At 36.4% G+C, this 23,612-nt stretch overlaps 1 long non-coding RNA gene across 7 annotated transcripts in view; it reads left to right on the plus strand.

Annotated features, from left to right (window-relative positions):
- The first annotated feature begins 2,256 nt into the window (after nucleotides 1–2,256).
- LOC112670741 (uncharacterized) overlaps nucleotides 2,257–23,612 on the plus strand; it is a 191,754-nt gene continuing 170,398 nt past the window's right edge. For 2 of the 7 annotated variants that reach the window (XR_007402111.1, XR_007402114.1), the window contains exon 1: nucleotides 2,276–2,414. This is a non-coding gene — a long non-coding RNA (uncharacterized LOC112670741). Of the gene's footprint in view, nucleotides 2,734–3,589; nucleotides 4,742–23,612 lie in introns of those variants that run through there. The other 5 variants (XR_007402113.1, XR_007402115.1, XR_007402112.1 and 2 more) reach the window with 4 other exon arrangements.

Below are 23,612 nucleotides of genomic sequence, written 5' to 3' on the forward strand. Positions count from 1 at the left end.
GTTATTTTCTATTATTAGGAACTTAAAATGATTACATTTTGACAAAAAAAAAAAAAAGGTTATTGTGCTTTTAATGTCAGAGAACAGAAGCAGCAAATGAAATCGAATTTTTAAGAAAAAATTTAGGGAGGGGTCGGGGGAGGGAAGAAACAGAGTAGGTAATGAAGTGATTATGATGTTCTTTTCAACTAGAGGAAACATAGCCAAAGGGGATTTGTGCTGCTTATGCTGATGTTCCGTGCTTGCTTTCAAGGTGAGTAAGATGTTGGTAGTTGTGTCCAGATAAGAATTTCCAAGAATATTGAATGAGAGGATTCCTTTCATTAGTAAAAAGGCAGTCTTTCCTGCTTGAGAGTGTCCTTTGTTGTGCCCAAGATTGCGAATCCAAGAAACCACCAAGGAGCCGACACCAAAGCGCACAAGGGTTTATTAGCAAGGTTGAGCTTGGATCCAAGTATACCCAACACAGCGGAGCAGGGTCTTGGACCCCGAAGTGGGTTACAGCTGGGTTTTTTATAGGCTGGTCTAGGGGATTTTCAGAAGGGGTGGAGGAATTTCTCAAGTTCTGTTTACATTCTCATATGGGGCTTTCAAGGGCCTTGAGCTCTGTTCTCATTCTAATATGGGGCTTCCTACCAGGGGTGTGGGCTCTGTTGTCTTTCTGATAAGGGATTCTCTGCTGAGGGCAATTCTGAGCTCTGTTGTCTTTCTGATATGGGATTCCCTGCCGAGTACATTCTGCAGTTTTTCCCATAAAGTTCAGCTCTTATTCACAGGGGCCTAAGATGGCTGTACTTGTGCTAATGCTAAACTTTAGGTGGGATGGCCTTAATTTTTCTCGGGCCTCCACATCCTCAAATAAAATTTGTTGAAGTGGCTTTAGATGCAGATTTGGTTATAGTTTTTGTTGAAAAGCCAAGTCTAAAAAAACACTGAACAAGCAAGAAGATATTTGATGAGTTAAATAGAGGGGGTCTAATCAAGCTGGGTGGCAGGAAGTGAAGTTAGACTAAGTAAGAACTAGTAAATGATTAAACAGGTAGCATTTCTGAAAAAAATCTGATATGTATCTTTGGATTTAAATATTTTTCTAATTTAAATATATGTATATATATATAATTTTTTTAAAGATTTTATTTATTTATTCATGAGAGATGCAGAGAGAGAGAGGCAGAGCCACAGGCAGAGGGAGAAGCAGGCTCCATGGAGGGAGCCTGACGTCTTTTTCTAATTTATATATTACCTACCTTAGTATTTTCAATGATTTTTTTGGTATAATTTATGTTTTACTAAATTGCCTTGTTAAAAGCCAACCAAACAAAAACCATGAGTTTAGAAAAATGCCATCCCTATATTTGCCTGTATTAATCGCCTCCATGAGTTGTTTGGCTATTAGAACAAAAGCGTTTAGGAAGAGACCACTGATATAACTACCTAAGGGATGCAGGAGGAATGAGTTTTCAGCAGATGGGTTGTAAGATTGAACTAATTTATGCCAAACATGGCATCTTCAGCTGACACTGTTCATGCAGGCATGCAAATCGTGACCTTCTGGGACTGATTTCTCTGTTCATGCACTTGCTTTTTTTTGGAGAGGACATTTCCTCTCCACACAAGCTTTGTCTCTACTCAATATTCATTTTTGAATCCTTCCTAGACACCTCTGCCCTGCTGGGGGACTTCACTGGGTCACTCCTCCTGACTGGTCATCCTTTTGTTTGAACCCCGCTGTAATAACATATTCCGTGTACCGGAATTCAATGGACATACAAAAGCAGCCGATCCGTTTGCAGTCTGGGGGCTGAGCCCCTAACTAGGGATCAGGATGCCTGGCTTCTGGTCTACCTCGTGCCTCTACTTAGCCATAGGAGTTGGGTTAGTCACGCATCTCTCCAGCGCGGAAGTGGTGTTGAAAGATGAACTGAAACATTAACAGTTGTAAAAGGAATTTATTTTATTTTATTTTTATTTTTATTTATTTTTATTTTTTTATTTTTTTATTATTATTATTATTTTTTTTTTTGTAAAAGGAATTTAAAAATACATTTGATTTGAGCAGTGCCACACACCATAAGTGGTTAGGAGAGGAAGATGGACAGGAAACAAGGAAAATACCCCAAAAGAGAGAGCGGAAGTGAAGGAAACTCTTCCGGTGTCTACAGCTGAAAGTCCACCTAGCTGTTTGTGATTGGTTGTTTCTTAAGGGGTGGGATTTTTTATGATAGGCTGTTTGTAATTGGTTGTTTCTTATGGGTGAGGTGTCTTTTGTGGTAGGCTGTTTGTGATTGGTTGTTGTCCTAGTCTTTCATTCGAGTGCACCGCCATGGCCCTTTGGACCCCCTGGCTTTAATGGCTTTCTAGTTTATTTAATGGAGAGAACACCAGCTCTTGGGAGTCAGAAATAACTGTGACAGGTGAGGTCAAGGGTGAGAATGTGTCTTGTAAACGAAAGAGTACACTGTCAGTGCAAAGACTGCTCCTTTTCGGCCTCCCTGATTCTCAGCACAAGCCTCCTGGGCCTCCTCGGGAAGCCTCGCGCGTGGGTAGATGCGCTGCCGCCATCTTGATGTGCTCAACGGTGTGGTCTTCTAAGCTGTGCTTTGTAAGTGAAGGTGAAGGCCAGCGGGGAAACGGAGCACAGGAGGAGGTCAACAAAATACGCTTCACTCGCATGTCCCCGGCATCGTGCCTCACAGTAGCTCGGATACTTGGGAGAGCAACAGGGGGATGATGGTAAGACAAGGCTGAGCAAGGGGGGCGGAGAACAAGAATGCACTGATGGCCTTCTGAAAACCCATGAACAGCCAAGGATCACGAGCATACCCTTCCTTGCTTGCGTTACTTCTTTCCATTAGCCACCCTCTTACACGGAAAATAATGGAATGAAAGGAAAAGCAGGGCTTCCGGGATTTTGTGTGCGTGCGCATGCGCACACGTGCATGTGTTGGTGTACGTTCGAGCGTGCATTTCCTTCACCTTTCAGTTCTTCCTTACCCACCTGTTGGCCGCAGCTAGAGTGTAGGGTGTGTGCATAAGGAGGAGTGGTGGTGGGGATCCTCCAAGGGCGTGAGGCTACCAAGACCATTGAACCACACTCAAAACAACAACAAAACAACAAAAAAAACAAACAAAAAAAAAACCCAGCTAAGCTGCTAAATGTTACGCTTATTTTTCCGCAATTAAAAATACTAAAAACTAAAAATGTAAAAAAAAAAATACCAAAAGTTGATTAAAGAAGAGGTAAAATAAGCCGGTTGAGTCGTTTTTGTGGGATGTTTCTGCCATTCTGGGTGAGAATGCTGTATACCTACCTGTGCACGTGCAAGCTGAGGCATATGAATTGTGTTATTTTGTGACGTGGTATCTTAGTTAACATCCTCTCGTGTTTTTGTTCACGGTGACACTGCAAAATATCAGGTGAATGGTAAAAATTAATAGTCGTGGTCGTAAAATAAATAATTACATTATTTTTGCAAACACTAGGAAAAGTTGAGAGAGAGGCTACAGAAGAAAGGAAGGGAAATATATTTTACTTTGAGAGTAAATTGTTGTTGTTGTTGTTGTTCTTGTTTCCTGCTTATTAAATAAGGTGACCTACATTTCCCTTTTGCACTGGGCCCTGCGAAATCCGGTGGCTCATCCTGTTCACCTGTATTATGTTTATATTGGTGAGGAATGTTTTGGGGAAAATGTGAAGAGCGTAAGTAACCCCTACATGCACGGTTTTGTGAGCACAAAGTGCCCGGTGGAACGCTCAAAATAGAGACGGACACTTTTAATTTCCGCCTTTAACCCATGTCATGGTGTTAACAAGTTTATTCTGTGAGTCCTCTCATGTTGCCTTTTCCTTTGATTCATTTCTTGATATATTTGCTATTTGAGAGACAGTCACCGTCTCGGTCTGGCATTAATCAGTGACAACGCTTAACAGTGAAAAGCTAATGAAGCAGAAAGGATTTTAATTGTTCCTAACCATCTTTTCACTGTTACTAATTGCTTTGTGGGTTTTTCCGTACATCACCTTTAAAAGAATTCTCAAAAAGACAGGGATAAAGAAAGAAAGAAACAGTTTTAAATTCTCACATGCCTTTTCAAGTCATTCTCACCGATTCCATAGCAATAGAAAGAAAAAAAGGAATGTTTTCCTGCAGCTATGAAGACCCCTCGGTGCTAAGTTAGACATTGAAAGTTGTTTCTGCCTCCCTTTTAATCACTCTTTAATAACTCTTTCTATAGAACTTAACGTCTTTAAATCCCATGCTCATATTTTTCAGGTTATTGATTACTGACAAATGAAGAGAGGAACAATTAGGTGTTCCTTTCTTCACTATATTTCAGTTATTCCATTTTATCCCCACCTCTTCTCCTTTCCGGCACCTGTATCGCTGACTCAAGTGCCTGTTATCTTCAAAGCATGTTTGAGACCTGTGTCACAGCTGCAGGGAACCAGGCAGATACTGAACCTTAGAATCTTGCTGTTTTGTTTTGTTTTGTTTTGTTTTTTTTAAAGTGAAAGGGTCAGGAGAATCCACTCTGTTGCCCACTTGGTAGGTCATTCTTAAACTTAAGCTGTTATTTTTATTTTCAAGGGATATAAAATATGCTGCCTTTGATATTATGAAAGGTCCTATTGTTCTTCTGTCAATAGAGCCTGCACTTTGAATTGTATTTCCAGTTGAAGCAGTGATCCATCCACATTCCCTTTCATGATCCACTCTGGGACCAACAGCTGGCCTGAAAGGTACACTTAACTGGGGTGGTGGGTGCAGTTCAGTCTGTGACTGAGAAACAGATTATCCACAAACCAGCTTTATTAGAACCTGATTCTTGTTCTACTAAAATGCTCTACTTTGATATCACCAAACCTAATGGACACTTTCCTGCACTTGGTTAGCTTTACTTTGTAGCATTGGAACACTGACACCTGCTTTTTCTTCCTTTTGGTTTCTAGGTCATCATTTTTTTCTTTTTAATTCTTTCTCTTTCTGATTGTATGTCTTTTTACAGCTGCTTCTTTCCTCTCTCAATTCCTCTTAAGTGTCAGTGTTCTGCAACACTTAATTCTCAGCCCTGTTTTCCTTTTATTCTATAATATTTTCACGTGATGATCTCATTCAAAACCAGGGCTTCAACTGCTAGGTCTAGCCTGTTGACCTGTTTCCTGCCTAGACTTCTTTCTTGAGTTGTTTTCTATATTTTCATTGTATCAATTAGGAAAGTGTCAGCAGTAGGAAATCTGACAAACAGCTGAAAAAACTAGGGCATACTTTTTCTCACCTACTGAATAATAAGTCCAGAGATAGTCCATAGCTTTTGTAGAAGACCTTCTAATCACTAATTGAGCCAAGTTTCATCTGTCTTTCTGCTGTAGAACTGTTAGCATATCAACTTTTGTCCTAATGCTTGTTTCTTCCTGGTCATGCAATGGCTGCTGTGTCTGTTGGCATCACATCCGGAAAGAGAACATAGAGGAAGTGATAAATAGCAAAGTCTTATCTTTTTTTTTTAATTAGAAAGCAAAATATTCACTAAAATTCCCACGTGTTGAGATATATTTCTGATAAAATGTTATTTGGCTATCTGTAACCTTAAGGTAGACTGTAATTATTAAGTTTTGTTCTTCTATGATGGTTCTTGATGGAAATGGGCAAAGGGAATATAGTTATGAATAGCTCATCTACAGTTTGGGGTACGCAATATAGATTTGGCTCATCTATTTTCATACTCGCTATCTCTAACTGGATATTCCACATATACTTTAAACTTAGCCTATAGATTTTGGGGAGGGAAATAGAACTTGGAAAAAGGAATGGCAAATAATAGGTTCCCCATTTTTGTGCTTTTAGTCTGGGGATGAAGTTCATGACTTGGTGTAGGGCAGTTGAAACTTCCATAGAAAACCTATTGGCTTTATGACCAGAGGAATAGAAGAGCCTATGGCAAGAAAGGAAAGTAAGGGGAGAGAGCCAGAAAATGGAAGCTCCAGGTGTGTGTGGAAACTCATACTTAGAAAATTATAAAAGATGATGGTACATATGATTTTGTAAATTGTTTTTAGCTAAATTTTGTAGAGTGTTGCTAAAAGGGTCCAGAGAAATTCAAGGGATCGTGGGAATAATTTTAAGAGTCAGGTAGACTTTCATAGAAATTGTAACACTGGGCAGCCCCAGGGGCACAGTGGTTTAGCAACACCTACAACCCGGGGTGTGATCCTGGAGACCCAGGATCGAATCCCACGTCGGGCTTCCTGCGTGGAGCCTGCTTCTCCCTCTGCCTGTGTCTCTGCCTCTCTCTCTCTCTCTCTCTCTCTCTCTGTGTCTCTATGAATAAATAAATAAAATCTTTAAAAAAAATTGTAACACTAACTGGATTCTGAAGGATCTGGGTTATTTTCCCAGAGCAGGACGACAATGGTGCATGTCCAACGAGCCATCAGAATCAATAAAACTGTTTGCCCCTGCATCTTAAATCTTAGAGAGAACAGTATGGGGACTCCTGTAGATATTTCTAGAGGGCATTTGGGAAGTCTTCAGAAATAATAAGTGCATGAAGCCTATCCCTACACTTCTAGACAGAGAATGATAGAAGCATCTGATTAATTCTCTAATTAGTGACAACGTAAATGCACTATAACATTAACAAGCTGCTGCAAGGTAGAAGAAGCAAGGTAAGAACAAAGGAGAGCATGAGAGAAACACTGAACAAGCCATTTCTTTGTCAGATAGAATGGGTGCTGATGGTAATGTGTGAACTCCTCCTCAGTGTGAGGCTGGCCTGGACCACGCTTGTAAAGATAGACTCAATGATGCTAACAATGAAAGAAGATTCGAGTTGCCATCCACTGCAGGTGAAATGTAGTTGGAGTTTGTATCTAACTAAATTAATCACTTACATATCTGCTAAATCAAAAAACATGAACAGTCCTCACAATAATATAACAAAATCTAGAGACTCCATAACACAGATTCTGTGATGCTCAGAATAAAATCCATTTTTGCTTAAAATATGAAGAACTAGGAAAATGTGACCATTTTCAGGGGGAAGAAACAATCAGCTGAGGTGAAATTCTGGGTGATAAGTATTTTAAAAATTTTTTCAGACAAGCTTTAAGAAGTTATTATAAATATGCCCAATTCAGTAATGAGAGAAAAGATAGGCTATCTCAGAAAATGAATGGAAAATATAAAAGCAAAAAGGGAATTTGAGAGTTGAAAAATTTAGTATCTGAAATTTGAAGAAAATTGGTGCATGGATTTAGTAGCACAATAAATGTGATAGAGCCAGTGAATTTGGGAAAAATAAACCCTAAAGATGAGATATTAAATACATTAAAAATAGAAAAGTCTTAAAGACTTAGTTGATTTCAACAAATTTAAAATATAGATAATCAGTATAGAACAAAAGGAGAAAGAGAATGGATCAGAAAAAGATATTTAAAGAAGTAATGCCCAAAGAAGGACTTCCCAAAGTTCTTGAATGGACATGTCATCCCTATGGGCAAAATAGGTTGGCAGGTAAGAAGGGTACTGTTAGATACTCTTTTAATACTGATGAATAATTTAAACATAGCAAGAATAGATGAGATAAGGATGGTTTCCCCCAGTAAAAGGGAATGATCCTTTTCTCAGGTGCCTGAGACAGTTTACAGACCCAGAAGCCCTGACTAATGAGTAGCAGTGTCTATAGGGGAAATGATCCTGTAAAATTATTGGCATACGTAAATTGTAATGATGCCCCCAAAAGGACCTATAGCTATTTTCTTGGGGAAATGTACCCTGGGAAGAGAGGAATATTCAGACATTTTGAAGACTATTAGACAAAGAGTTTAGGTTGGCATTGATATCTGAAAAATGGAAGGGACATCACTGGTCCATATGAGTAGAAACTTATGGAGACCATGTAGTAAATGGACTCTGGCCCAAATCTGGCTTATAAATTATAGTAGGTCTACAGGGTCCATATACTCAATCAATGATCATTCCCCTGGTCTCTGAATATATAATGGGAGCAAAACACAGTATCTCATCCTTTTTGTATGTGTGTGGAAGAAATTGGCAGAAATTGGTGCCATCTTTAAGAATCTCAAGCATGCAAGCGTGGTATTATCTATTGTATTTCTGTTTATCGTTCTGGCTCCTGCAGAAATCAAAAGGATATTGAAGATTAACCATAGTCTTAACTATGAGCTTAACCGAGTCATAGTCTTGATGACACCTACTCTGTTAGACATGTTACATATTACTTGAGCAGATTAATATGGGTAAAGGCTTGTGGTTCACACTCTTTTCTATTCCAGTCAGTAAAAAGGAGGATAAAACAGTTAACGTGAACATGGAACAGACAAAAATATACACTTAGACTCTTTCATGTCTAAGATTTCTTGGATAGGGTACAAAAATGTGAACTATAAAGAAAAGGAATGAATTGGATATTACTAAAATTAAAAAAGTTTTGTCCTTTGAAAGACACTTAAAATGAAACTCAAGATGAAGAATAGAGAAAATATTCACAGTGATATATTTGACAGAGAACTTAAGTCCAGAATAGATACAGAAGTCCTATAACTAGATAATATGACAAACATATCCTCTTCCCAACAACACAGATAATTGGTTAAAATATTTGAACCAACACCTCACCGATAAAGATACATATATGGACAAAAGCACATGAAGAGGTGCTCAACATCTTTAGTTATTAGGGAAATGCTAATTAAAACTACAGTGAGATACCACTACCCACACCTATTAGAAAATTGATAATACCAACCACTGATGATGATGTACAGCAGCTGGAATTCATACATGTCTGGTACAAATGTAAAATCATAGGGCTGCTTTGGAAAACCTGAGATTTCATAAGATGTTAAACATAAACCTAGCATATAAGGTGGATATTCCACACCCAGGTATTTTTATAGCAGCTTTATTTACTTAGCACCGAGTGAAAACAACCCCGCTTGTTCCTCAGTAGCAAATCCAGCTCATCTTTAGAGACAATGAGCAGTACCTTGATAGTTGCCTGGGGCTGGGTTGGGAAGGAGGGAGGGACAAATTACACAAGGATTCACAGAAATTTGGGAGGATGGTAGAAATGTTCTGATCTCAATTATAGAGGTAGTCATGCCGTTTTGCATGTCTGTCATAACTCATTGTATTATATACTTCAAATGAGTATACTTTAATATACACAAATTATACTTTAAATTGATTTTTAAAAATATACTGTGATTTCCAATATATTTAGGTTTAAGGCCAGATTCACTGGTTAACCTAAAAATTCTTTTCAATTCAGCTCCACAGCTAATTGCTCTTGCCTCTACTGCTGGCACTCTTCCATATGAAGCACAATTACTTAACGCTTTCCAAGCGCATCAGGCTCCTGCTGTCCAGAGCTCCTCTCCTTCTTTTTCTATCAGCATAACTTTTATTGATTCTTTAAGAATCAGCTCATGCATAGTCTTCTCCAGAAAATCTTCACTGGTTCCTTAGTGCGAGTTGAGATGACTGTCAGGGGTGCTTTCATTGCCAGCCCACCACCACCAACCCACCCCGGCCCACAGCCATGACCCTCACACCTCTCATGTGACAAGCTGTGTTGTTCCTGTTGCCTTCCTTCTTAGTCTCCTCATTAGACTTTAAATTCTGTAAGGACAAAGACTGCACTGTAGTCATCTTTCTATCTTCAATGTCTGGCATAGAGTAGATATTTAGGTATTTAATAAATACTTGCTGAATAAATTATTGATATATAAAGATCGAAGGTTTGGCATTTTACATTGTTACTATTTGCAATTTCAAGGCAACAGGACAATGTAAGAAACTTCTGGAAGGAGAGGCTCATGTCTGAATGTTGTGGAAAGTAACAGAATTGCTTTATGACCTCTGCTGCATTCTTCCATACGCTTTCTTTTTGTACTACAGAACTACTCTGTTGGTAAAAACATGAAATAGAAGTTGATTATGGTTCCCTACTTAGAGGTACTGTTCTTTTTCACAGCAAAAGCTCACTGTCAAGTGGCTTCCAGTTCTTCAGAGCACCCTTTCATCATGCTGAAATATGAGTGGCCTCCTGTGTCTTCTCTCCCTAGGCATTGCTCTGATTTTCCCTGGTTCTTGTCTGTCCCATTATGCAGTCATTTCTACGCTTGTTTGAAATGTCATGCTTTTTTTTTTTTTTTTTTTTTAATCAAGGTTGCTTAATAAAAAAAAAATAATGGTAAGATTTCAAGCCTGATACACATGAAGAGTGGTGCCTGATTAGGCTGAGAAATAATGTGTTTTGGAACCTGTTGTTGATAACATTTTTTAGGAGCTTAAGAATTGCATAAAATTGTAGTAACCTGTACATTTTTAGGATAGCCAAGGAAGGCCTTTTGGTTGCTGGACATGATAAACTCTTGGTTTCCAGATTTTATCCTAGAAGACACAATAACTGTAGAAGGAAAAGGTGCTAGGATTATATCTTTCTTGTGTCTTTTATTTATAAGCTGAAAATGTTTTCTCTCCTTCTTCTTGATACACATTATTTGTTTCTTTCTCTACCTATATCCAAATTTTTAATGGTACTTAAAAATATTTTTTTCTTTCTTCACATTCATCTGTCTTTGCCTCTTTCTTTCATATTCTTCTCTCACTTTTTCTCACAGGGGCATCCAAATGAAGAGCTCTTAAAGATTTTGATGTACACTACTTTTTCTTGGGTGGCTCATTTTTAAATGTTTTCTGAAGGGTAAAAAGAAAAAAAAAACATTATTATGGTTGTTAAGAATAATAACAATAGTAATGACTGTTAACATCAACAACAATAATATAATTATTGGCATTATTTACCTTCTTGAAGGGATGATGGGAATACTTTAGCCCATTACCTTATAAAGTGTTCCTTTGAGGGAATGCTCAAAAAAAAACTGTTTCTCGCATTTTGATTAGCATTTGAGTAAAATACTATTTAGACCAAACACTGTTGTGGACTTCTATATATATTTGCATTGAGAATATAATCCACATGTGCCGATTCTTGGATACTGCTGTATTAAAATATCAATGACTCAATTTTTCCCCTTTGAAAAAAGTTTCAGATGACAATTTCAAAGCCTTTATTTTCTAAGGTTGTTTGAATGTTTCTAACCAACTCAGTTCTCTACATTGTAAATACACACACTGCACTATTTAGTGTAGGACCACTTGTCTACCTACCCATCACTCCCATTTGTGACAGAACATGGAAAGGTCACTGGAGTTACTTTTATGGTAAACTGGAATGAAACTTTTAATAAATCAACTAAATTTAGATTCTTCCCAACTACCAAAATGATAAACTCCTTTTGCAGAAAGGATAAAAGGTGCAACAGAAAAAGCTTCACGTACACTACACATTTTTCAGGATGTTTAGAGTTGTATAAATTTGCTCTATGGAATATTTCTGTTAACTTGAAAATGTAATTTTATTCCATTACAGAATTAGAGATAAAAAGATGACCATTTAACCTTCTCATGTTCATAAATAACATAAGATTTGTTTGCAGAGTAAAATTGTTTCTAAATTAAGCAAAAGATGAAAATGTGGCACCAAAATAAAAATACTTTCCTTGCCACTTTGAACACAGAAGCTCAAATATCCTCATGCATAGAGCACAAATGAAAAGGAAATAGGCTTTACCTGAACTGTCGATTACCCAGCTAACCTGAAGATTAAACTGAGCATTCATTTAAAGGAGGAAAAGAATCTCCATGACCAGATCAGATGAGAGGGTTTTAGGCAGCTGGTGAGGTTACATGGGTTAAGTCACAAGCAAATAGATAGGGATGGCCTAGCTATTAGGGCATAACAATAGGAGCTTGTCTAGGACCAAGAGGAAGAAATGTAGCCAGAGACTCAGTCATCTTATGAAGAAACAGAAATAAATTCATTAAATGCAGGAAAATACAGGGCAAGTGACAATTTAATTTTAGGGGTTACTGACACACTTGTAAGCCTTCATCAAGTGTGCATATTTGAAGGTGGATTATTCATAGTTGGAGACGAAATGTTACGATACATTAAAAAAAGTTCAGTGTTTAATTAAAATAACATGTACATACTGATATTACATTTAAAAATGATAAAGTAAAAGGCATCAAACATTATTCCTAGGGACTCTTCATTTTATATTAGAGTAAGAACTGAGACCGTCTCAGGATTTATACATTCATCATTTTTTTAAAAATTTATTTACATAATTGTCCCGCTATCTTGGATTTTTTACTGACATTTTCTGTTTCGGTGTGTAGGGGTTAGATAATAACAGTGGCTTCTGAATCTTGGAAAAGTGCCAGAGGCCTCTAGCTCCACAGGAGAAATTAACTCCCCCTCCCAGTGTCCTACCCCCAATCCTGGTTTTAAATTCAGCCCCTTGTTCTTTTCTTTGGAACTTAGGTGACTCAGAACTGAGAAACTGTTGCCTCTCCTCTTAGTCGTTCTTTATTTAGCCATTACACACCGAGCACCTGCTCTGTACCAGGAGCTGTTCTGGGTTCTAGGGAGAAAATACGTCAGGGAGATCCATCCAAGAATAACACAAAGCTAATTTCAAATATTACTCTATGCTGTGGAGACAGTAAAGCATGATGACATGAAAATGTGACTGGCTTCAGGGATAAGAAGACTTTAGATTGAGAAGCAAAGGTTTCTCCAAAGAAATGAAATTTGAGCTGTTTGTCTGGCACCCCGAACAGCAAGTGAAAAGGCCCAGTGTAGGGTAAACTGTATGATCAAGGACAGAAGTAAGGCCCGTGGAATAGAACAAAGGTATTAATAAGACTCAAATGATGCCAGAGAGGTAGGGAGAATGTAGTTCATGGAATTGCTGATAGGCCATAAGGAATTTGAATTTTATCATAGGTATGATGAGAAGCCATGCTTTGTTGCTAGTGTAGAGATGGTGCTTAGCTTAATCAAGGTTGTGGTGTATTCTGATTTTTTTCTTTAAAGATGGATTGGAGAAGGGCAAGAATAGAAGCAGAGATATACTGGATGTGACTGAGTGATTCAAGGGCAGGATGTTAGTAGAAGTTAGTATGAGAGGAGATAAAATTGAACCATGTGGAGTATGCTTGAGTGGGCCTTTACTACTTGAAGGCAAAACAGGTAACCACCTACAGAATTTGGTTTCAGTACTCGCAGTGATGTTCAGTATTTACTCTTTCCCTTGTGGACTGCAAGTGATGAGACAAAATCTATCATTAGTCATTTATTGCTTGGACTAAATTCTTCCTTTCCAAATGCAAGTAATTTTCTTGTTGTAGTAAGACAGTAAAGGGGGACACCTGGGTGGCTTAGTGGTTGAGCGTTTTGGCTCAGGGCATGATCCAGGGTCCGGGGATTGAGTCCCACATTGGGCTCCCTGCAAGGAGCCTGCTTCTCCCTCTGCCTTTGTCTCTGCCTCTCTCTCTCTCTCATGAATAAGTAAATAGATCTTTAAAAAAAAAAAGACAGTAAAGAGTCGCCTGGGTGGCTCAGCAGTTGAGCATTTGCCTTTGGTTCAGGGTGTGATCCCAGAGTTCCAGGATTGAGTCCCACATTGGGCTCCTTGTGAAGAGCCTGCATCTCCCTCTCCCTATGTCTCTGCCTTCTCTCCATGTCTCTCATGAATAAATAAAATTTTTTTAAAAAGACATTAAATGTAATAATCACAGCATTTCATATGTATATTAGAAGATTCCCTTCACTAGAAAATAGCAGCTTGGTTAGAAAAGCAAGACAGACACAGAGGAAGATGAGAAGATAGCATCGCATGTTCTTGATCCATTGATTGGCAACTGCTATATTGATTTTTTTTTTTATTGTCTCCATTGTTGCACTACATTTTAGCTACTGAGAAAATGTTTGTTGACAAATATTCCTGTGTTCTCCAGCATTCTCATTTTAGTCCAATCCTCCCATTTGATAAGCACATGTGGCTTTTTCTAGAAGCCTACTTTTGGATGTTCAACTTCACATATGATGAAGCACTAGATTCTGTTTTCTGAAGGGTAATCAAAGATGATGATGGTTTTGGGAGATTGGTTTATATTGAATTCCTTTGAGTTTCATCACATAATATTTGGTCATCTTGCCATATTTTGAGAAGGTATCATGTGTTTTCCAAGGCACGGCTTGACAGAACAGCAAATTTAACAATGAGAGACATAAACACCGGTCAAAAGCAGGGATTCAGTCAGTACATCAAATAGTATTTTTAAGCATCCATATGGGCAAACATACCAGGTCTCCTGTAGACTATAAGGCTGAAAGAGTCTACATATATACCTACAAATTCTAGGACACAATGTTACATAAGGTTTTGTAAATTGATTGATACAAAGTATTGCTAGAAGGGTTCAGAGAGAATCTAGGTACTCTGGAGGTGATTATAAGACAGACTTTCTTAGAAATTGTAGCACTTTTAACTGGATTCTGAACAATCCATGTTATTTTCCCAGAGAAGGATGACATAGATGCATGACCAGTGAGCCATCAGATCAATACAACTGCTGGCCATTGTAGCTTCAAAGTTAGGGAGAACAGTATGGGGGCTCCTATAGACACTACACTCCTAGAGGGGAAGTGTGAGTCCCAAGGGCATTTGGGAAGCTCTTTAGAAATAATAAATGCATGAAACCTATACCTACACTTCTAGACAGAGAATAAAATATATGATTAACTCTCCCTTCTTTAATTAGTGACAATGTAAGTGCATATAATAAGTTGCTAGAGTGGAGGATGCAAGATAGGGTCAAAGGAGAAAGAAAAGAGAAACTTTGAGTATTGTGTTTCTTTTTCAAAATGTGTGGTTACTGATAATAATGGTTTATCTTTGTTTTCCTTCTTTTGTTAATCATTTGGATTTTAAATTCTTTTAAAAGAAATGGTGTGTGTAGTTATATACTATTTAAGAGAATTTAACAAGGTTTTAGCTTGTGGCACAATTATGCAAGGCTAAGTGTAAAATACAAAAAGAGTACTTGTTTCAAATTGTCTAGACTCTGATGAGTATGTTCAGTAGAACACTTATTTTTAGTCTGGTATAAATTACATTTTTTTCCAAGGTGGCTTCTTGTTGTAGTCTATGATAAAGAATGGGGGTGACAAGTAGGTCAGCTTTTTCTGTATCTGGGTGAATACCATTTGTTCTGTAAGCTTTTCATAGAATTTATTTATTTATTTGAAAGGAACACATATAATCAGGTACTTTTTCTACACTGACATAAAAAAAGAATAGTTAAAAAACTGTATACTGGTGTAATTTAAATAAAAATAATTGTATTATGATGAAAAGAAAACATATAATAATGTTATTTTAATATTTCTCAAATAGAAACATTAATTGCTATGTTAGAAAACAGTCAACAAATTTTCTCTATTCTAAGCCAAGATAAGTAATCATTGGTTTTACTATGTGAGAGCCAACTGGAAAGTCTATCCTGGTTAACAGAAAAACAGCTTGTTATAATTGTTATCTTTATAAAAAACATACTTATAGGAGAATGTTAAACCCATAAAGCAGCTGAGGCAATAACAGGTGGATATAATACAGATATATATTTTTTAATTTTTGTATTATCTTTTTTGGTTTTGCTCAACCCCAAATGAAATAAACTCCCCCTTTAGGAGTAGCAAGTATATTTATTAAGGAAAGAAACAGATTTACAGAGACTGTCTAACTCTAATGGATAGAAAATATATTCATTTTTATTTGCTATTCAGATTCATATCTCAGTAGTTAAGAGTTATAGAATTTAATATGCTTTATCCTTATTTTTCCTAGAAAGAACCTGATTTATATTTTTTAAAATTATGGCATGAAATAATTTAGCTTTTCTTGAAAAGCAAAAATACACTGTAAATATTTAATTCAATATCCCTATGGAATGAATCTTAAATAATTGCTAAATGGAATGAATCATGAAGAAAAAGAAACCAATTTTAGAGCAAACATGTTTGTCATTTATTATATGCTCACTGTACCTAGTATTTCAACAAAGAAAATATAAATTTCAGAAAAACAAAAGTTGCCTGTAGTTAGCCAGAACGGTCTTCCTTTTTTGCTTTTTTTGGCTGATGTAATATACTTCCTGGAAGGATATTGAAGAATATTCTTCTCTTCTTCCTGTTCTCTGTTCAGGTACCTGGTGTGAAATAATTGGTAACTCTAAAACAAATATGGGATCATAGCATACTAATCTTGAGTGTAGTGATGAAAACTGTTATCAAAGGGATTCTCTGAAGAGAATTAGTTCTCCTAAATATAAGTATCCATCCACAGTTCTGTATGAGCTAGTAGGATTTTCCTAATGAATTGGCTACATGTGACCTGAATGGCATGGTCTTATGTAGGAACTAAGAGTTGGAGTAGATAATAGAAGTAGTAGTAATTAATCAATATTAAACACACTACTTAGTTTATGTATATTTTTATTTAATATAAGCAATTCTTACAGCATGGGTATTATGACCAAATATATAGATAAGAAAAATGAGCATAGTGACATTAAATAACTTGCCAAATTCACACAAGTACTCAGTAACAGAGCCTGAAGTCAAATGCGCTCCATCTGACTGTAGAGCCCATACTATGATGGTATTATCCCTCTGAAGGTAAGTTCCTAGGTTCTTTCTCTGAGCTAATAAAACTATGTTACATGTCTTCTTCAAGAACTCAATAAGGAGATATCTGTCAACACCAAAAGAATATGTCTTTGGGAATATGTCTATTAATGTATGCAGGCAGGCCTAGAAATATGTCTAGCTACTGATTGGGTTTAAATAGTAGAAAAGATTTGACATTACAGCTTATTTCAGTGAATTATTTTAGTTAGGATGTGTTAGTTTTTAATAGCCCAAAATAAAGATGATTCATTATCACAGGCTAGGACAACCTTTGTTAAGAGACGATTTGTATGTTTGTTAGTATCTTATGTGATTCAAAACAACTATAAAATGAAGGAAATACTTTAGGGTAAATGCCTCTAAATTTAAAACTAGAAGTTCACTTTACAAATGTGAGTATTGCGAAATTATAATGTCATATAATGACATTAAAGATTGTAAAAATATTTGCAAGCTATGGCTACAGTAACATTTTATTTATTGGTTGCTTACATAACAAATCCTCAAAGGCTTTAAAAAACAATTTGCAAACAGCTTGGAAATGTTCTAGCATTTCAGTAAGGTAAAAAGAAAATATATATACTAATTTAGAAGTTAGAGAAACCATAACCAAAAAAAAAAAAAAACTTAAGTGACATATTCAGTACCACTGAATAAATTGGAAATAGCATGCTGAATAACTCTTACATGAATGATTTTCATATTCCTTCTCTTGAACCACAGTTAAAGCCTCTCTTGGAACTCTGCTCAAGTTAGTTCCTCTATTTTGTTAGCCAGGATGATGCTGATTTGCATTAAAAATTAGCTTGAAGAACATCCTCATTGAAATGAGAGGCAGGGATCCCTGGGTGGCGCAGTGGTTTGGCGCCTGCCTTTGGCCCAGGGCGCGATCCTGGAGACCCGGGATCGAATCCCACGTCGGGCTCCCGGTGCATGGAGCCTGCTTCTCCCTCTGCCTATGTCTATGCCTCTCTCTCTCTCTCTCTCTGATGACTATCATAAATAAATAAAAATTAAAAAAAAAAAAGAAATGAGAGGCAAAGGAAACTATGCCACAATAATGATGAAAAGCAACTAGAGAGGAGGAAGACGAGGAGAGGGCATGTTTTGGAACTGGTTTGGCACAAGTACTGAAAAAGTTAAGAAGAAAGAAGTCCATGGTATAAAAAGCTTCCAAGCCATCAGGTGAGATGAAGACACTTCTGTTCACCATGTTTAGAAAACAGCAGCTATTTGTTAGTATTGCTGAGTTTGGATTTCAGTTGAGTAGAAGAGATGGAAGATATAGTTGAGAAGTGAGGAGGAGTCAGTGTAGGCAACCTAGATATTCATTAGTTGGACTGTGAAAGGATAAGGATAAGAGCTAGAGATTTTGAACTAAGAAGATACTTTTAAGATTTGGAAACTGTTAATTTCTGACAGTGATGCCAGAAAATGTGAAATTAACTATTTGTAGATGAAGCCAACCTATGCAGTGGTTACATAGATGAAAACTTAGGAAATATACATGATCAATCAAGGAAACTTGATTTCTTCATAACTGAATGCTACTAAGAATCCGTCTATCCAGCCTTATTTGATAATTAAGCTATATGCAAATGGAAGCTGATAACTTGTAGTTGTAATGTTAACAACAACAAAAATACCTTACAGAGTTTTCTATCTTGTTCTGAAGAACAATGACAAACATATAATGAATATATATTAGATATGAGAATTGTATATGTGATAGTAACAAAATATAAATATAACAGTAGTTTAAACATCCTAAAATTAAAAATATATACCATACGTAGAATAAAATTATATGTATTCTACTGTATCATATTGCCTAGGACTACTGGTAGAAATGAGAAATGACTGCAAATGTACATGAGGAAACTCTTAGGATGATATTGGTGTTTTAAAACTCAACTGTAATGATGGTTACAAAACCTTATAAATTTAATAAAATTCACTGATTATAAATTTAATAAAATTCACTGATTATAAATTTAATAAAATTCACTGAATTCAACAGTTACAGTGGGCAAATTTTATGCTATAGAAATTATAAGTCAAAGTTAAAATCCTCTTTAACTTTTTGAAACTGATTATTGATTTTCATTCTTTTTATTTAATTCTTTTTATTCTTTTATTATTAGAGCTCTAAATGATACCCAAGCATTGCATTCTTATTTTTTTAATTGAGGTAAATTTATATTCAGTCAGTTCTGCTATAATGTGACACATGTTCCTAAAAAGCACTATGCTATGGAAAATTGCTCAACTAAGAATTGCATGCTTCTGGGAAAAATGTGTTTTGGGGCATAGTACATACATAGTGTCATGTATTAGTGACATGGAGAACCCAGTTAGACGTATAAAATGAATATGAAAAAATAGTATAATATAATATGCTTTAATTTGAGAAAGGCCTAACATTTGTTTGTGGAAATGGACTTCAGAAGGGTTTTAGCTTATGAGTTATTATGAAGTGGTGCAAGGTGGATGTATTACTCTCCAAGGGCTGTGATAACAAATTACCATGAACTGGATGCCTTTAAACAACAGAAATTTATTCTGTCACAGTTTTGGGGGCTACACATCTAAAATTTAGGTGTTGGCAGGTCCATGCTCCCTGTAACAGTTCCAGGGAAGAATTCTTGCTTGCCTCTTCTAGTTTCTGGTTGTTGCTGGCAATCCTTGCTTTTCCTTACTTTGTAATTATGGTCACTCCAATCTCCTCTCCTGTCTTCACTGAGTCCTCTCCCTTGTGTGCTGTGTTTCTTTGTGTCCCTGTCTCCCCTCTTATAAGGACATCAGGCATACTGGAGTTAGGGCCTACTGTAATTTAGTATGACCTCACCTTGACTGGATTACATCTGCAAAGACTGTTTACAAACAGGGTCATACTTGTAGGATCTACATGGACATGACGTTTTGAAAGACACTGGTCAGCTCAGTACAATGGATTGTATGAAATTACAAAATTATAACAATGGATGTGGGTAGGAATGGCTTGTAACACATGGTGAGCAGGTGGTAGATGTTTGATGTATGTACCTTTTGTGTACTGTTTGACTCAGTGAAATTGTGTGCTCTCTTTAGCATTCCGCTAGTTTTTTTTTTTTGTGGAATAAATAATGCATCAACAAACAAAATTCCATTCCTATTATTCCCTAATATATCAATCATATTGGAAAAAATTCATGTTATCAGAATGTGTTATAGAAGATCTGATTGTTCAATGAAATGCATAATTCTTTTTTTTAACTGACAAATCATTTATTATGTGTACTAACCACTTAAGTAGAGAGTTTACTATTGCAATCAAAGGACCAAAATAGCTATCATTTAATGATATACATAATTATTATTGTACATTATACTAAATACCAAGCAGTTCAAGGAAAATGTTTATTATCAGTAGTAGACGGTACCAACTTCTACTTTAAATCAACCCAAGGATTTTTACTTCACTAACAAATGATGCTCAGTTTAGCAAATTATACTTTTCCCCTTTCCATTCCCACAGCCAAACAATGCTAAAGAAAGCAAATGCAGTATGATTAAATGGAAGCTCCCGGGCAGCAATAAAAATTCCCTATCTCATTATTGAAGATTAAATTAATCAGATTGCTACTCTTAGCAGTGGAGGATGGTCTCGAGCAGTGGAAGGAAATTGAGAGAAGAATTTTGCAGCTAATAGAGAACAAACCGATAGTTACCATAAGGTAACTCTGTTCTTGATGTTCTTAGAGGCATAAAATAATTTAGTTTTGATTTGGTAGAATCCAGTTTATCTATTTTTTTTCTTTTTTAGTTTGTTTTTGTTTGTGTTTTGATGTTCTATCTGAGTACCTTTAGCCAAATCCAAGGTCATAAATGTTTATATTTTAAGATTTGTACATTTTTAACCCTTACATTTCAGTGTTTTATTCATTTTCTATGAACTTTTGTATATGATATGAGGGTAAGTGTTTGCATATGGATAGCGAGTATTCTCAGCATTTATGAAAGAGGCTGGTCTTTACTCTGTTGAATGATTTTGGTGTCTTGTCAAAAAAATCAATTGAGTGTACATTATGGATTTATTATTATTATTTTAGTTTTTCTTATAATCACCTGGCACTTGTCATGACAAATGTACTCTGTAATCTCTATTATCTGTTTCCTCCTTCCCCTCGCCTACTCCCCACCCCATGGTAACCATCAGTTTATTTTCTATAGTTAAGTTTTCTTTCTTGATTCTTTCTCTCTCCCTCCCTTTACTCATTTGTTTTGTTTCTTAAATTCCACACATATATATGGAATCATGGTATTTGTCTTTCTCTGACTAACTTATTCACTTAGTAGTGTACTCTCTAGCTCCATCTGTTTTTGCACATGCCAAGATTTCTTTCTTTTTTTTTTTTTTTACAACTGAATAATATTCCCCTTTGTGTGTATTCGCGCGCACACACACACCCACACACACACACACACCACATCTTTATCCATTCATCAACTGATGGAGACTTGGGCTGCTTCCATATCTTGGCTGTTATAAATCAATTGTAAATAATGCTGCTATAAACATCAGGGTGCATGCATCCCTTTGAATTATTATTTTTGTATTTTTGGGTGAATACACAGCAGTGTGATAACTGGCTTAGAAGGTAGTTCTATTTTTAACTTTCTGAGGAACCTCCATATTGCTTTCCACAGGAGTTGCACTAGTTCACATTCTCAACAGGGCACGAGGGTTCCTTTTACTCCACATGCTCACCAACACGTATTCTTTCTTGTGCTGTTATTTTTCGCCATTTTAACAGGTGTGAAGTGATATCTCATTGTGGTTTTGATTTGCACTTCCCTGATGATAAGTGATGATGAACATTCCTCCCTGTGTGTTGACTCCTACTTACATAGCATTGTGGTCGGAAGAGAGACATGGGAGGCATGATCAAGGCTTTGATCTTTTTGAATTTGTGGAGGCTTTCTTTGTGGCCTTAAATGTGATCTATTCTGGAGCATGTTCCATGTACACTTGAAAAGAATGTGTATTCTGCTGTCTTAGGCTGGAATGTTCTAAATATATCTGTTAAATCCATTTAGTCTAGTGTGTCATTTAAAGCCATTGTTTCCTCGTTGATTTTTTGTTTAGATGATCTATCCATTGATGTAAGTGGGATGTTAAAAGTCCCCTGTTACTATTGTATTATTGATTAGTATTTTTATGTTTGTTATTAACTGCTTTATATATTTGAGTGTTCCACCATGTTGGGTGCATAAATATTTATAATTGTTACATTTTTTTGTTGGATTGTCCCCTTTATTAGTACACAGTGTCCTCCTCTGTCTCTACTCTGGCTTTTTTTTTTTTTTTGACATCCATTTGCATGATAGATATTTCTCCATTCCCTCACTTTCAATCTGTAGGTGTCATTAGATGTACAGGAAGTCTCCTTTAGGCAGCATATAGATGGTCTTGTTTTTTTTATCCATTCCGTCACCCTTTGTCTTTTGATTGGAGCTTTTAGTCCATTTACATTCAAAGTAATTATTGATCGATGTGTGTTTATTGCCATTACCTTTATTCTGTTTGTGAAGGTTTTGTCTGATCCTTGTTTTTCTTTCAGTGTTTGCTGGTTTTCTTTAGTGATATATTTGGATTTCTTTCTCTTTATTCTTTGAACATTAGTCATTTTTGATTTGTCCTTACATTAGGTTGGTATATAACATCTTCCGCATATAGCAGTCTGTATTAAGTTCATCGTTGTTTAACTTTGAACTCATTCTTACTCCTCTCCGCCCCACACATTTAGTTATGTCATATTTTACATCTCTTTTTATTAAATATTTATTTATTTATTTTAGAGAGAAAGGGTGGGAGGAAGGGCAGAGAGAAAAGGAGTGACAGTCTTTTTTATTTTTTAATTTATTCATGAGAAACACAGGCAGAGGGAGAAGCAGACTCCATGCAGGGAGCCTGAGATGGGACTCTAACCCTGGTCCCCAGGATCATGCCGTGGGCTGAAGGCAGTCCTGAACCGCTGAGCCATCTGGGCTGCCCAGGGAGGGACAGTCTTAAGCAGACTCTGTATTGAGCATGGAGCCCTAGGCCGGGTTCAGTCCCACAATCCTGAGATCATTACCTGAGCTGAAACCAAGAGTCAGACACCTAATGATTGTGCCACCCAGCCACTCCACATTCTTTTGTCTTATGAGTTCTGTAATTGTTTTTTTTTATATACAGAAATATTCATTTTTACTGCCTTTGTGTTTCCTATCTGCATACTGTCATTTTTGGTCTCTCTTTTCCACTCAAAGAGTCCCCTTTAATATTTTTTTGCAAGACTGGTTTAGTGGTCACAAACTCCTTTGGTTTATGTTAGTCTTGGAAACTTGATCTTTCCTTCTTTTCTGAATGATAGCCTTATTTGATAGATCATTCTTGACTGTAGATTTCTCTCATTCAGCTCTTTGGATATATAGTGCCACTCCTTTCTGGCTTGGAGAGTTTCTGCTGAAAAATTTGCTGATAGACTTATGGGGTTTCCTTTTTATATAACTGTTTTTCTTTTGTTTTGCTGCTTTTAATATTTTTCTTTATCACTACATTTTGCCAATTAAATTAGGATATGTCTTAGTGTGGATCTGCTTTTGTTAATTTTGTTAGAGGTTCTGTGTGCCTCCTATCTGTATATCTGTTTGTTTCCCAGATTAGGAAAGTTTTCAGCTATTTTTTCAAATAAATTCTTTGTTCCCTTTTCTCTCTCTCTTTTTCTTTTGAGATTCCTAAAATACGAATGTTACTGTGTTTGATGGAGTCACTGAGTTCTCTAAGTCTGTTCTCATTGTGCACAGTCCTTTTGTCCTCTTGATTACTTTGTTACTCTGTCTGCTAGGTGATTAATTCATTCCTCTACTTCTTCCAGCCTGCTGTTTATTTTATCAAGAATGTTTCTCATTTTGTTTATTGAACCTATTATCTCTGTTATGTTATTCTTTATCTCTGT

This window comes from Canis lupus, chromosome 14 (genome assembly GCF_003254725.2).
Source record: "Canis lupus dingo isolate Sandy chromosome 14, ASM325472v2, whole genome shotgun sequence".
Classification (NCBI taxonomy): Eukaryota; Metazoa; Chordata; class Mammalia; order Carnivora; family Canidae; genus Canis; species Canis lupus.